The sequence below is a fragment of the Vanessa cardui genome, chromosome 5 (genome assembly GCF_905220365.1).
Source record: "Vanessa cardui chromosome 5, ilVanCard2.1, whole genome shotgun sequence".
Classification (NCBI taxonomy): domain Eukaryota; kingdom Metazoa; phylum Arthropoda; class Insecta; order Lepidoptera; family Nymphalidae; genus Vanessa; species Vanessa cardui.
Genome location: NC_061127.1, coordinates 14104841 through 14116943, shown reverse-complemented (window position 1 = coordinate 14116943; position 12103 = coordinate 14104841). Strand labels below are relative to the sequence as shown.

The following is a 12103-nucleotide window of genomic DNA, read 5'->3' as shown; positions in this document are numbered from 1 at the left end:
AACAATTAAGTGAAGCTACCACCGGTTCGGAAAGTAGATTCTACCTAGAGAAACCGGCAAGAAACTCAGTAGTTACCCTTTTTCAATATTTACAAAATACAGTCATATTAGTAAAATACAGTTATATATGTATGTAATGTGTCCTGCCTGGAAGTCAACAGTTTTTTTATCATCTACAAAATCTTGTATCGAATAGTATGCCTTTTTTACCTATGCATTTTTTATAAACAATTTGAATTTACGAAACGGCAAAGTAAAAAATATCTGTGGAATTTTATTATTATTTTAATTAAATACATCTAAGGTATATTATTCCAGTAAGGTTGCCGTTTTAATATATGAGTACGATTTTTGTCTTATTCTTAAGTTATCATTATTCTAAAATTTACGACTTTAAACCCATCCCTAACATGAAACATGTGTGTAGTCTGCTTAACAAGCGATACACTAGTTGACACACTGCCCTGAGACCAGCATAATGCGACAATAACAGTGCATTGTCTTCGAAACACGAGCATAGTTCTGCCTAGAAGTCCTATGTTATATTCATTATGAACTTGAAATCACACATCTATCTATACATACAAGAATACTTACGTTTGTAACGCAAGTAATATATATATCGAAGCTTTAAAAGTTTAATTAGGATTTTTTTTATCGCACGTGACATTTGCGAAATATTCTGTGCCCTCTTGCCACAAATAAAAGACATATTAAAAAAAAACGTTCATTCTGACAACGTCAGTATGACGTAGAACACATGACAGTCAAAAAGTCGTTTTATAGAAAATCGAAAAAAGAGAAATTACGAACGCGAACGACTAAACTTATACTTCGAATATAATAATATCTGATAACGAGTTGATGCCTAACTCCTCGTAACATTTCTATATAGTATAGTATTCTTATTATTCATTTTATATATATTTTCATGTTTAAATATGCAGTATGAAGTGCGACCTTTGGTTGCTTGCTATAAATGCCAGTTAATTGCGAAAAAAAAATAGACGCTATATATTATGATTGTTCATGTTACTAGTTTTTTTTTTAATAATTCATGCTTACTCAACCATAGAAATTACATTGAGCCGATTGCATTAAAACATTTTACCATCGATGACGAAGAGATAAACAAAAAATGTTAAAGATTTTTATGATGTTATTAAACGAACGGGCTAATTAGCCGCTTGCTTAGTGGTCACCAGCGCCCATAGACACTGGCGCCGTAAGAAGTATTAATCATTCCCTACATCGAGAATGCGCCACTAACCTTGGGAACTAAGATGTTACGAACTTTTTGCCTGTTGTGACACTGGTTCACTAACCCTTCAAACTAGGACACAGCTATGCTAAGTATTGCTGTTTCGTGGTAGAATATTTATGCGTGGGTGGTACCTACCCAAGATATGGAAGCCTATGTTTGGGTTACTGTTCAAGTAATTAATGTTTACATTATTTTTTAATTTTTAATCTGTAAAAATATTTTAGCATTAAATCTAAACCGCTATAGATATTTTATGCTGACATTTATAAATATATTTAAATAATTAATCACAAATCAGTAAAAAATATTTTAATATATAAACGAAACCTGAATCACACTATCGATGTTTTCTGTTGACAGTTATATATACTTTTATATTATTAGTTTTCTAACCAGTTTCGTGACTCCGATGTGACATATTTTCCGGAGAGATTTGTATGTGTTAAGCTGTCGTCGTACCACTTCTGACTGACACCGATTGAGGTCAGATTCACACGATATATTTGTTTTGTTGAGAGGTTCATATACCAGGATTCGATACACGGCGATATTACTTACATAACGAATACCTTAATATAATAAATAACCTCCGTGGTGGAGTGGTTTGTACACCGGTTTCCGTGGGTTTCACTCCGAGGTCCCGGCTTCGATTCCTGACCGAGTCGATGAAGAAAAAGTTCGTTAGTTTTTTATGCTGTCTAGCTACTTATATTGGGATCAGAGTAATGTATGTGGTATTGTCCAATATCTACATATATACCTTCCACTTTATCTATAAAAAAACAGCAACAAAATCGGTTGCGTAATTTAAAAATTAAATTTTAAACATCTAAGCATACATAGTGACAGACAGCGGTAAGAGCCTTTGTTTTATCAACCGACTTCAAAAAGGAGGAGGTTATCAATTCATCTGATTTTTTTACTATGTAAGGAGATAAGGATAAGGATGTAATATGACGAGACGGCTAGCTCATTGATCTTGATATTAACACCATGAATTTTTTTATGGTATAGGTTGACGGACGAGCATATGGGCCACCTGCTGGTAAGTGGTCACCATTACCCATAGACAATGACAATGTAAGAAATATTAACTATTCCTTAAATCCTCAATACGCCACCAACCTTGGGAACTAAGATGTTTGCTATGTCCTTTGTGACTGTAGTTACACTGGTAGTCACCCTTCAAACCGGAACACAACAATACTGAGTACTGTTGTTTGGCGGTAGATTAACTGATGAGTGGGTAGTACCTACCCAGAAGGGCTTGCACAAAGCCCTACCACCAAGTGAATTCCGTAGTTAGTAGTAATTATATCATGCGATAAACTGTCGAACCCTAAAAACGATTTACATTTAATTCAGGACAGTGTATTTTGTACACCGCTATCGACGTAAACTAAATAAAGCTCGATGTCAACATGTCGACTTGATTTAATATAGTTTTAGTTTTAAATAAATTAACGTTCAGTTTAAACAACAAACAAAACGCATTTGTGTGGAACTGACTCGCTGTGAAAACTAAAAGCTGTAATATTGTGTAGTAATTATATTTATTACCCAATATGTATTTACTATATTTAGACGACAATAATCGAATCACCCCGTATATTATTATTATATTAAACATGGTAGCTGGACAAACAAATACATATCCTATATATTTACATGTTAGTAAGCTGAGATGGCCCAGTAGTTAGAACGCGTGCATCTTAACCGATGATTGCGGGTTCAAACCCAGGCAAGCACCACTATGTATGTGCTTAATTTGTGTTTATAATTCATCTCGTGGTCGGCGGTGAAGGAAAACATCGTGAGGAAACCTGCATGTGTCTAATTTCATTGAAATTCTGTCACATGTGCATTCCAGCAATCCGCATTAGAACAACGTGGTGGAATATGTTTCAAACCCTCTCCTTAATGGAAGAGGAGGCCTTATCCCAGCACTGGGAAATTTACAGGCTGTTACTTTTCTTTCTTTTATACTTGTAACTAGCTGACCCGGCAAACTTCGTACTGCCATAATCGAAATGCTTAACTTAGTCCAAATGTGATGTGCATAGAAACTATCGCACGTAGCGAATATATAACTGATTTTTTTAAAGATTTGTTAAATAAATATTTCTGATACATATTCCATTACAAACTTTAATATAATAAAAAAAGTATTGCGTTATAATACCTTGAAAGTGGGCATAAAATTGTCCTGAGCCATATGTGTTGCGCCAAATGATGTCATGTGGAAACAACTGTTATATTTTTGAATGTTGGCTAAGAAATGCTTACAATCATTTCCCATCCCAGAAACTAAAGAGCGTAAGGGATCTGGTGGTGGGACCAATTGTGGTAATTTTACTTTGCCTCCAGCACAACATAATTCAATAGATTCACCACTGTATTTGAACGCCTCACAATATTTACAAATTATTGTCATTTAGCCAATTGTTACCAATTTGTCGGCACAATAATCTATTGCCGGATCATAGTGGAATGCAGCTCGTTCCAGGATCACAGGAGCACTGCGTCTGCGGGATCTCTCAATTCCATTAAGTCGTGCTCGCTTTTGTCGCGTTCGATGTGGCACACCTAAGCCTGTCTTTTTCATGGTCAGTCACTAAAGAACGCAACTGTGACATAGCAATACAACTATTTTCTCGATCTGTCTTTCTCTGGTCATCATTGCGGTTGGCACGTGAAGTAGCTCTACGCATACTTTGACTGCGACGACCTAAGTAAGGTCGCGTTCTCCTTGTCATCGTAAACAAAGTATGAAAAGTTCTCAGGCAGACATTATAACTAAAGTTTAAAAAATAGAGCAAGTAACTTGAAATATTACTGTTACGTAGCGGTAACCGTCAAGTCACAAAGATAGAAGCAAATAATATAATAATATGTAGGGGGATAATAGGATGCACTCTTTGTCGTAAGAGGAATCGATAGACGATAAAGGATCGATCTGTGTATTGGCTGACAAATGTCAAATATTATGGTTACGTTCATAAATGTAATATGTGACAAAACTTCAAGCAATCAATCAGCCCATTTTCGTCCACTACTGCACATAAGCTTTTCCATTGCACGCCACTGTGATCGTTCTTAGGCTACACGCATCCAGCTCCTGCCAGCCGTATTGCGTAAGTCGTCGCTCCACCGTGCCCGAGGATGTCCTACACTACGTTTGCCGAGACGCGGTCTCCACTCTAGAACACTTTTTCCCCAACGGTTATCGGTTTTGCGACAAATATGGCCAGCGCACTGCTATTTCAGCTTACTAATATGGTGAGCTATTTGTGACTTGTGTGAGTGACTTTGGTTTTCTGACAAAATTTTAGATTTATCAAAGAATCTATGTACATAAAAATGATCTGATAGACAGTAAACAACTAAAGTTAGTTAAAATTAAGGTTCTTTTGGTACCTCCTGTGAATTTATATGTAGTTATAAAGATATAACTATTCTTTCAATTTGATTTCTGATTAACGGGGGCACCATCAAATGTTTGAAAATGTAGGGATTACCCATGTTACAAAAACATGATTATGGAGCTGATAATGACATCAATACCGAACATGTTTATGAAGCTCTAAAAATCGATGTTAATTGATAACATCGGCGTTTTTTTCCAACTGAAAGAAATTCGAGAAATAGATGTAACGAACTCATATGTAGCCCACCGCATGGACCATGTGTTATATTTTTAATGACAACCTGAAATACCTCTGGATCAAGAGTTTGATCGGGAATTTCAGCTATGATAACGTTATAGATTTGGTCCGGAGTTATTTTATGTATCAGCCAAATTGATACATATGCAATGTGCATGTGGAATCCATTTTTTGCCATTCAATGGAGTACATATTGCAACGCACCTCTCCAAATATTCATAATTCTACAATTAAATCAATAAGTGCTTTCAATTTTTGCCGAAAAACACGTGCTCTTATGTCATGTCGACTGTTCTTCAAATAAATTGTTTTTAATATCATCTTACTGAGGATTACATGTAACAGATCCGGTCGACCATTTTTCGTACATAAGAAATTGCGTCTTGTGCATATATGTTCATATGCCATGGGCAACCAATAAACGAAGATGGCAATATAGTCAATCGCCCGATATCATTTACATTAGCATCATTCGCTATCGTATCTTGCAAATGAATATATTCTTCGGATCTTAATTTTGCTTGGTTGAAACGATTAAAATTAAGACATTCAGTTTCTATTTTGGCATACATACCAACGATGTACTGATGATATAGTTTACCACATCTCGAGATATAATTTTGTGCTTGTAGACGAACCATCAGTCGATATGAATAAAAATTAATGGCACAAACTTTTTTCTGTATATTTAAACATGAAAATAAACGTTGTACTTTTAAATGTTTTTTTGGAATTAATAAATTAAAATAAGACGTTTTATCAATTGAAACTGGTGGATGAGTGTACTCATTTTCAATTAATACTTACTTTTAATTTGACAGTACAATTTTCCGTTTAAAAAATATCCATTAACAAAATGACCCGCCATTTATTGAATTCATTTGTTACAAAAAATGTAATAAATGAAGAACCACTCGACCGATTTTGTGCAAACTTCACATAAACCATCTACTAAATAGTCCAAACAAACCCTGATAATTTGGTTTGGATAGGTGAGCCCGTTCTTGAGTTATAAAGTGACCTAGAAAAATTCCACTTATTTTTATACATATAGATTCGAAAAATAGATGTAATGATGTTTTAAATAATGCAAAATCAATTTTAAAACATCAATGTTTTATTGTCTAACATCGATAATCATAGAAAATCAATGATAATTCTCTATTAAATCTATTTCTAAGGAAAAACAAAGTCGTTGTTTTTATTATATTGCTAGCATTTTTATCATACTTACTCACCTTCTAAACCTTCCCTGGACTTCCATAAATAATTCAAGACCAAAATTAGCCAAATCGGTCCAGCCGTTCTGAAGTTTTAGCGTGACTAACGAACAGCGATTTTTGTTACCGAATGAGTGGTGGTGGTACCGATCAATAATTATGTGTAATTATTATAACATTATTTACCATAGTGAATAATAAGATTTAAATTTAAATTAAAAAAAAAAACTTTAAATAACATAATAATTATCAGAGCAATAGCACTTTATAGTTTATTATAGAGAAAATATTGACTAGATATCGTTTATATCAGTGTTATTAGTTCGTTCTCATTTTATCTCATTTTATGATTTATAGTTTTATAATAATAAGCTTTTTATAATAGTTATTTGTGTCAATGTCTAACGACTACTTCCTGACATCACATTAATGCATAGTGAAAATACTGGCACTATTCAATAAGCAATAATGAATAAATAAATCTTCGTCAGATAGGAATATTTTACAAGTAGAAGATATATATAACCTCCTTGGTCGAGTGGTGTGTACACCGGTTTTCATGGGTACGACACTCCGAGGTCCTAGGTGCGATTCCCTGTAAATATACCTTATATTTAATGATTGAAAGAATACTATTTTATTATGAACTACCGACTTGCCCCGGCTACGGACGGATGAGATGCTGATATTTACGACATCACATTAGAAACTTCTAAAATTATCAGTGTTTCTTTACTATGTTTTCTTTGTATTGTGTACAAAAATCTTTCTCTCGAATTACTATATTTATTAAAACAAAACCGCATCAAAATCCGTTGAGTAAGATTAGATCTAAAAGAAATTACATTATAAGTGTATTAAATAAGGCTTTATTTATCTTTTACTTACTTTTAATATATTAGTGTATTTCTTGAGAAATTAAATTATAAAATAAGTCATATAATAAATGGTTACTATCACGCATTGATACTGGTAACAGTGAGATTAACTACGTTTACGCGCCGCCGTTTGCACCTGCATGTACAGCCTCCAGTTACCCTAACTCACTCACAAATAGACGTGTACAACCAGAGAAAGGTAACTTTAATATCATAATGTCAATGATATTCTAATAAACAGATATGTTATATCCATACTAAACAACAGAAAAAGTGTGCCGCGCCGGGGACCGTTTATTTTAGTTTATTTTTACATTTCGTTAAAAGTAATAAGGATAGCTTGATAAAAACAATAAGTAAAAGGGATAACTAGATGTTTTAATTACGCAAAACGTATTACTACGTAATTATGATGTATTATAACGTATTACTACGTAAAACAACTAAAGGCAAACGTCTCAATTAGGACGTTTTCTAGTCTTCACTTTTTGCGCGTTAATAACATATCTGTTTACTACAACATCATTGCATAATTTTGAATTTATCTATATATATAGGCAAAGTCAAAAATTACAATCGGTTTGGAAAATAAAGAAAATTTATTATATATTTTTATGGGTAATTCTTTTTTGGTGGTCACTTTCCATCACGTGAGCCACCCGTTTGTCACCAATCATATAAATAAATACATTATTAACATAATAAATGTTTTATATGTATCAAATAATGATATATTAAAAAAGAAATACATCTGAATTTCTTTCGCCGATTCCTATGAGGTCAAGGTAATGTTCTTCCCGAAACGGCAGTACCTAGGGTTTAGTTTACAATTGATAAATAAGTTAACTTCCGAATTAAATAAACGAATTTGATATTGATTCGTTGTTTAATTAAATCTGTTAATACCGTCACAGATCGTACAATATAAAGGAGTAAGCCACTGTAAGTACAGGCAAAAGGGACATAACATCCTGCTCCTGGTAAGGAATTGTTATTATTCCTAACAGTGAGAATGTATATGTAGGTGGTGCCCACTTACCATCAGGTGGTTCTTTGGTCTGTACACGTACCTTTTACATTTTTTTTATGGTATAGGTTGGCGCACGAGCATATGGGCTACCTGATGGTAAGTTGTCACCATCGCCCATAGACAATGACGCTGTAAGAAATATTAACTATTCCTTACATAGTCAATGTGCCACAAACCTTGAGAACTAAGATGTAATGTCCCTTGTGCCTGTAGTTACACTGGCTCACTCACCCTTCAGACCGGAACACAACAATACTGAGTACTGTTATTTGGCGGTAGAATAACTGATGAGTGGGTGGTACCTACCCAGATGGGATTGCACAAAGCCCCACCACCAAGTACAAATATGAATATTTTTTTATTGAATAATAATAATTGTATATTCATTTTCCGATATAAATTCGACACCAGAAGAAGATAGCAACATATACATACATATAACATATATATGATATGGTAAGCTGTTTGTCCAGTATAATCTGATACTATAGCTGATGTAGTCGAGCGAAACCAGGTACAAGAATAATGAATATAGATTATAACTATAAGGGATGTGTACACGCCTTTATTTTATAATAAATAAAATAACTATTCGTTGTTGTAAATGTCTCACTGCTAGACTAAGACCTCTTTTCCAGTTATGAAGTAGACTTTAAAAGTTTTTAACACCACGCTGTTCCAATGTTACTTGGTGGATACTGACAAATAAAAAAAACTCTAAGGCATTTTGAATTATAAACACAAATTGTGAACATGAAAAATCAGTACCTAGTGCTTAAATGGGTTTGAACCCGTAATCATAAGTCAAATTTCAAGACCTCCGTGGTCGAGTGGTGTTTACGCCGGTATTCATAGGTACGCCACTCCGAGGTCATGGTTTCGATTCCCGGCTGAATCGATGTAGATTATCATTAGTTTTCTATGTTGTCTTGGTTTTGGGTGTTTGTGGTACCGTTGTTACTTCTGATTTTCCATAACACAAGTGCTTTAGCTACTTACATTGGGATCAGAGTAATGTATGTGATGTTGTCTCATATGTATTTATTTATTTAAATTTGACCACTGGGATATCCCGACTCAACTTTCAACTTGCTTGAGTATGTGTTATGTACAGTCAGAGTAAGAAAACCTTCTACAATTTTCAAATTAATTCCTTTATCAAATCTTAAACTCTTAGTACCTTTTGAATCTAAACATCAAATCATTGCGACGCAATACGTCATTCTCGATCGGTAAAGCAGATTATCGCTCATAGTGAGCACACGAAAATAGGTCTTAAGGTAACCTTTTCTTACCCCGTCTGTACAAAAATCTTCTTTGAAACACGCTTGTGCATGTTGTGATGTACATATGTATGTTTCACGTTGTATTTCATGATAGAAGTTTTATTTATGTTTATTAAAGAGTTTTATCGATATTACAAAAATGTGTTTTTGTATAACATTGTAAATTATTTATAACTACATATTTTTTTTAATTTACTCATGTTAACGAATATATTTATGCAATCATATAATCGATTACATAACGAAAATATTTGACATTCTTCATAAACTGTAATATCAAGGAAACGGAAGATCCGAATGCGTTTCACGCTTGACCAAATATACGGAAATAGTTACGAGAGTGCCCACGCGTCTTTACAAATAATGCTTGCGATCCATCGAGCATTCGCGGAAAATATATATAACTATAAACGATGTACAAACAAACCTTTAGCTACAACAACGGCCTGTAAATTTCCCACTACTGGATGAAGACATCCTATCCCTTCGAGGAAGTTTTGAATCATAATCCACCAGGCTGTTCCAGTCCTCGGATTGGTGGAACACACATGTGGCAGAATTTCTATGAAATTAGACACACGCAGGTTTCCTCACGATGTTTTCCTTCACCGAAACGCTCGAGATGAATTATAAATACAAATTAATTAAGCACATGAATAGACCTTCAAAATACCAAGCGGAATTTTAATTTGCCTTATCAGCATGGATGAGGTATCGTTGTTGTTTTAAGTTACTTATTAGTTTTTTTATGTTGTAGGGGGCAAACGAGCAGAAGGCTCACCTGATGGAAAGCGATCACCACCGCCCATGGTCATCCGCATTACTGGGGTGTTTTGCAGGTGCGTTGCCGGCCTTTAAGGAAGAAGCACGCTCTTCTTTTGAAGGTTCAATTTAATATTTTGTATTGCACGCTAAAACTTAAACTCAGTTTGACTTGTTGACTAACTAAAGTCGAATGAGGTGCAACAGGCGGCCATATTGATAAAGCAGCGATCTCCTCCACGTAAATAAAACGTATTTTATTAAATAATAAAATTATTTTAAATTACGAATAGTATCTAATTAAAATTAAAAGCGAGTAAAATATACATTCTGCAATCACATTAAAAATTAAAACTTAAACATTAGTCAATAAATGCTGCTGTTTTTATTTTTTATATTAACAAATAATTCAGGAATAGGCTATTTGACTGGTTTTTAAAATCTATTTTTATGTTGTAGTAGAAGTTAAAGAAGCCACTTAAAGTTGATTTTTGTTTTTCTAGTACATATTTGCCGAAAAATCACATTAAAAATTCGATATTTAAATAACGCGCGCAAAAACGTTACTTGAACTATATGGCACTGCAATGGGGTCACTTCAAATGAAACTAAGATTGTTTATTAGAATATTAGTAAAACTATATTAAAAATTCATCAAGACACTACACTGAACCGACAAAGTATGGAGATAATAAAACTACAAAATATTGGTAAGACTATATCTTCAACAAAAAACAATTTACTAGCAAATATAAATATTTTATAGCGCTAGTTTATCAATGGAACCATACCCTAGACCGATGCGCTTGCACCGACGACGCAGCTATCATTCAGTTGTTTGGGTCATTTCTTTGCGGACGCGCGCTTATGACATTATTCATTTTCAATACGATAAATACCGCGAAGGTTTTATTACGATATTTTTAAATGACATTCGAAATTTGACGTTTCGAATACACAGATAAAAAAAGAAAATCGTGATTTGGATGAGTGATCTAGTGTTGTGTTGATCGTTATTTATAAAGAAAAGTGTAATGAATTTTCAATAATTATATGGTGCTATTGAAAGCGTGGAATGCATGCGTATTGGAGGTAAATTAATATTTAATGTATACTTTCTTAAGTTTACGATCGAGAATTTGTTTTACGTAATTATTATGCGTCGTGATATTAACTATCAGACATTATAATATCTTTTAATAATACATTTTATTTTATAAATCTACACAGATATTGTCATATTTATTTATATTAAAAATGAAATGCAGTGAGTTCATGATTGATTTTTTTTAAATCTATATTAACTTTTTTCACAAAACAAAATATTATAAGAAAAAGACGTTTATGATAATTATCATTGACACTTGTTGCCTGAACATTTTTTAATTGGTAGATTAATATTATGTATTGCTAATTATTGGAATACTAATTGAACACTTTTAATGAAAGTAATTATAAATTGATTTCTTTAAGAAAGTAGATTTGTCACACTTTATCGAGCCAAGATTAACTGGTTTCTTTGGATTTCGCTTAACTTATTTTTTTTTTTTATATAAAGCAGTAAGTTGAAAGTATTTCGATTAAAAAAGGAAATAAACAGGCTTGATCCATAATTTTTAAATGAAATCTAAAATCGTTTTTTTGTATCCAAAGAATACTGGCGACAAGTTTTTTCGAAATTTTATAAAATAGTTTTTTTTACGTAAAATGATTTGTTATAAATAAACTTTATTAGACTATTAGAAATAGTATTTTTGTACCGCAATAATTATGTATCATACATGTATATATAATAAATAACGCTTACACTTTTTTTTTAATATTTCGTATCCAAAGAATGTCGACATACGGTTTTTTCGATATTTCGTAAAATAGTTTTTTTTTTAGGTATATATAAGTATATTTAATTTGTTGTTCACAATAACAATTTAAAACAATTAAATTGTTAAAGTACCACGAAACACGCAGTCATCTACTTCAAAATTATGTATTAGTAGT

The 12103-nt window shown here is 33.0% G+C and overlaps 1 protein-coding gene across 1 annotated transcript in view; it reads left to right on the top strand.

Annotated features, from left to right (window-relative positions):
• Positions 1-10953: 10953 nt before the first annotated feature.
• Positions 10954-12103, top strand: part of LOC124529772 — a 146937-nt gene continuing 145787 nt past the window's right edge. The window contains exon 1 of the mRNA XM_047103679.1: positions 10954-11197. The gene's annotated coding sequence lies outside the window, so the exon portion shown is untranslated. The remainder of the gene's footprint in view (positions 11198-12103) is intronic.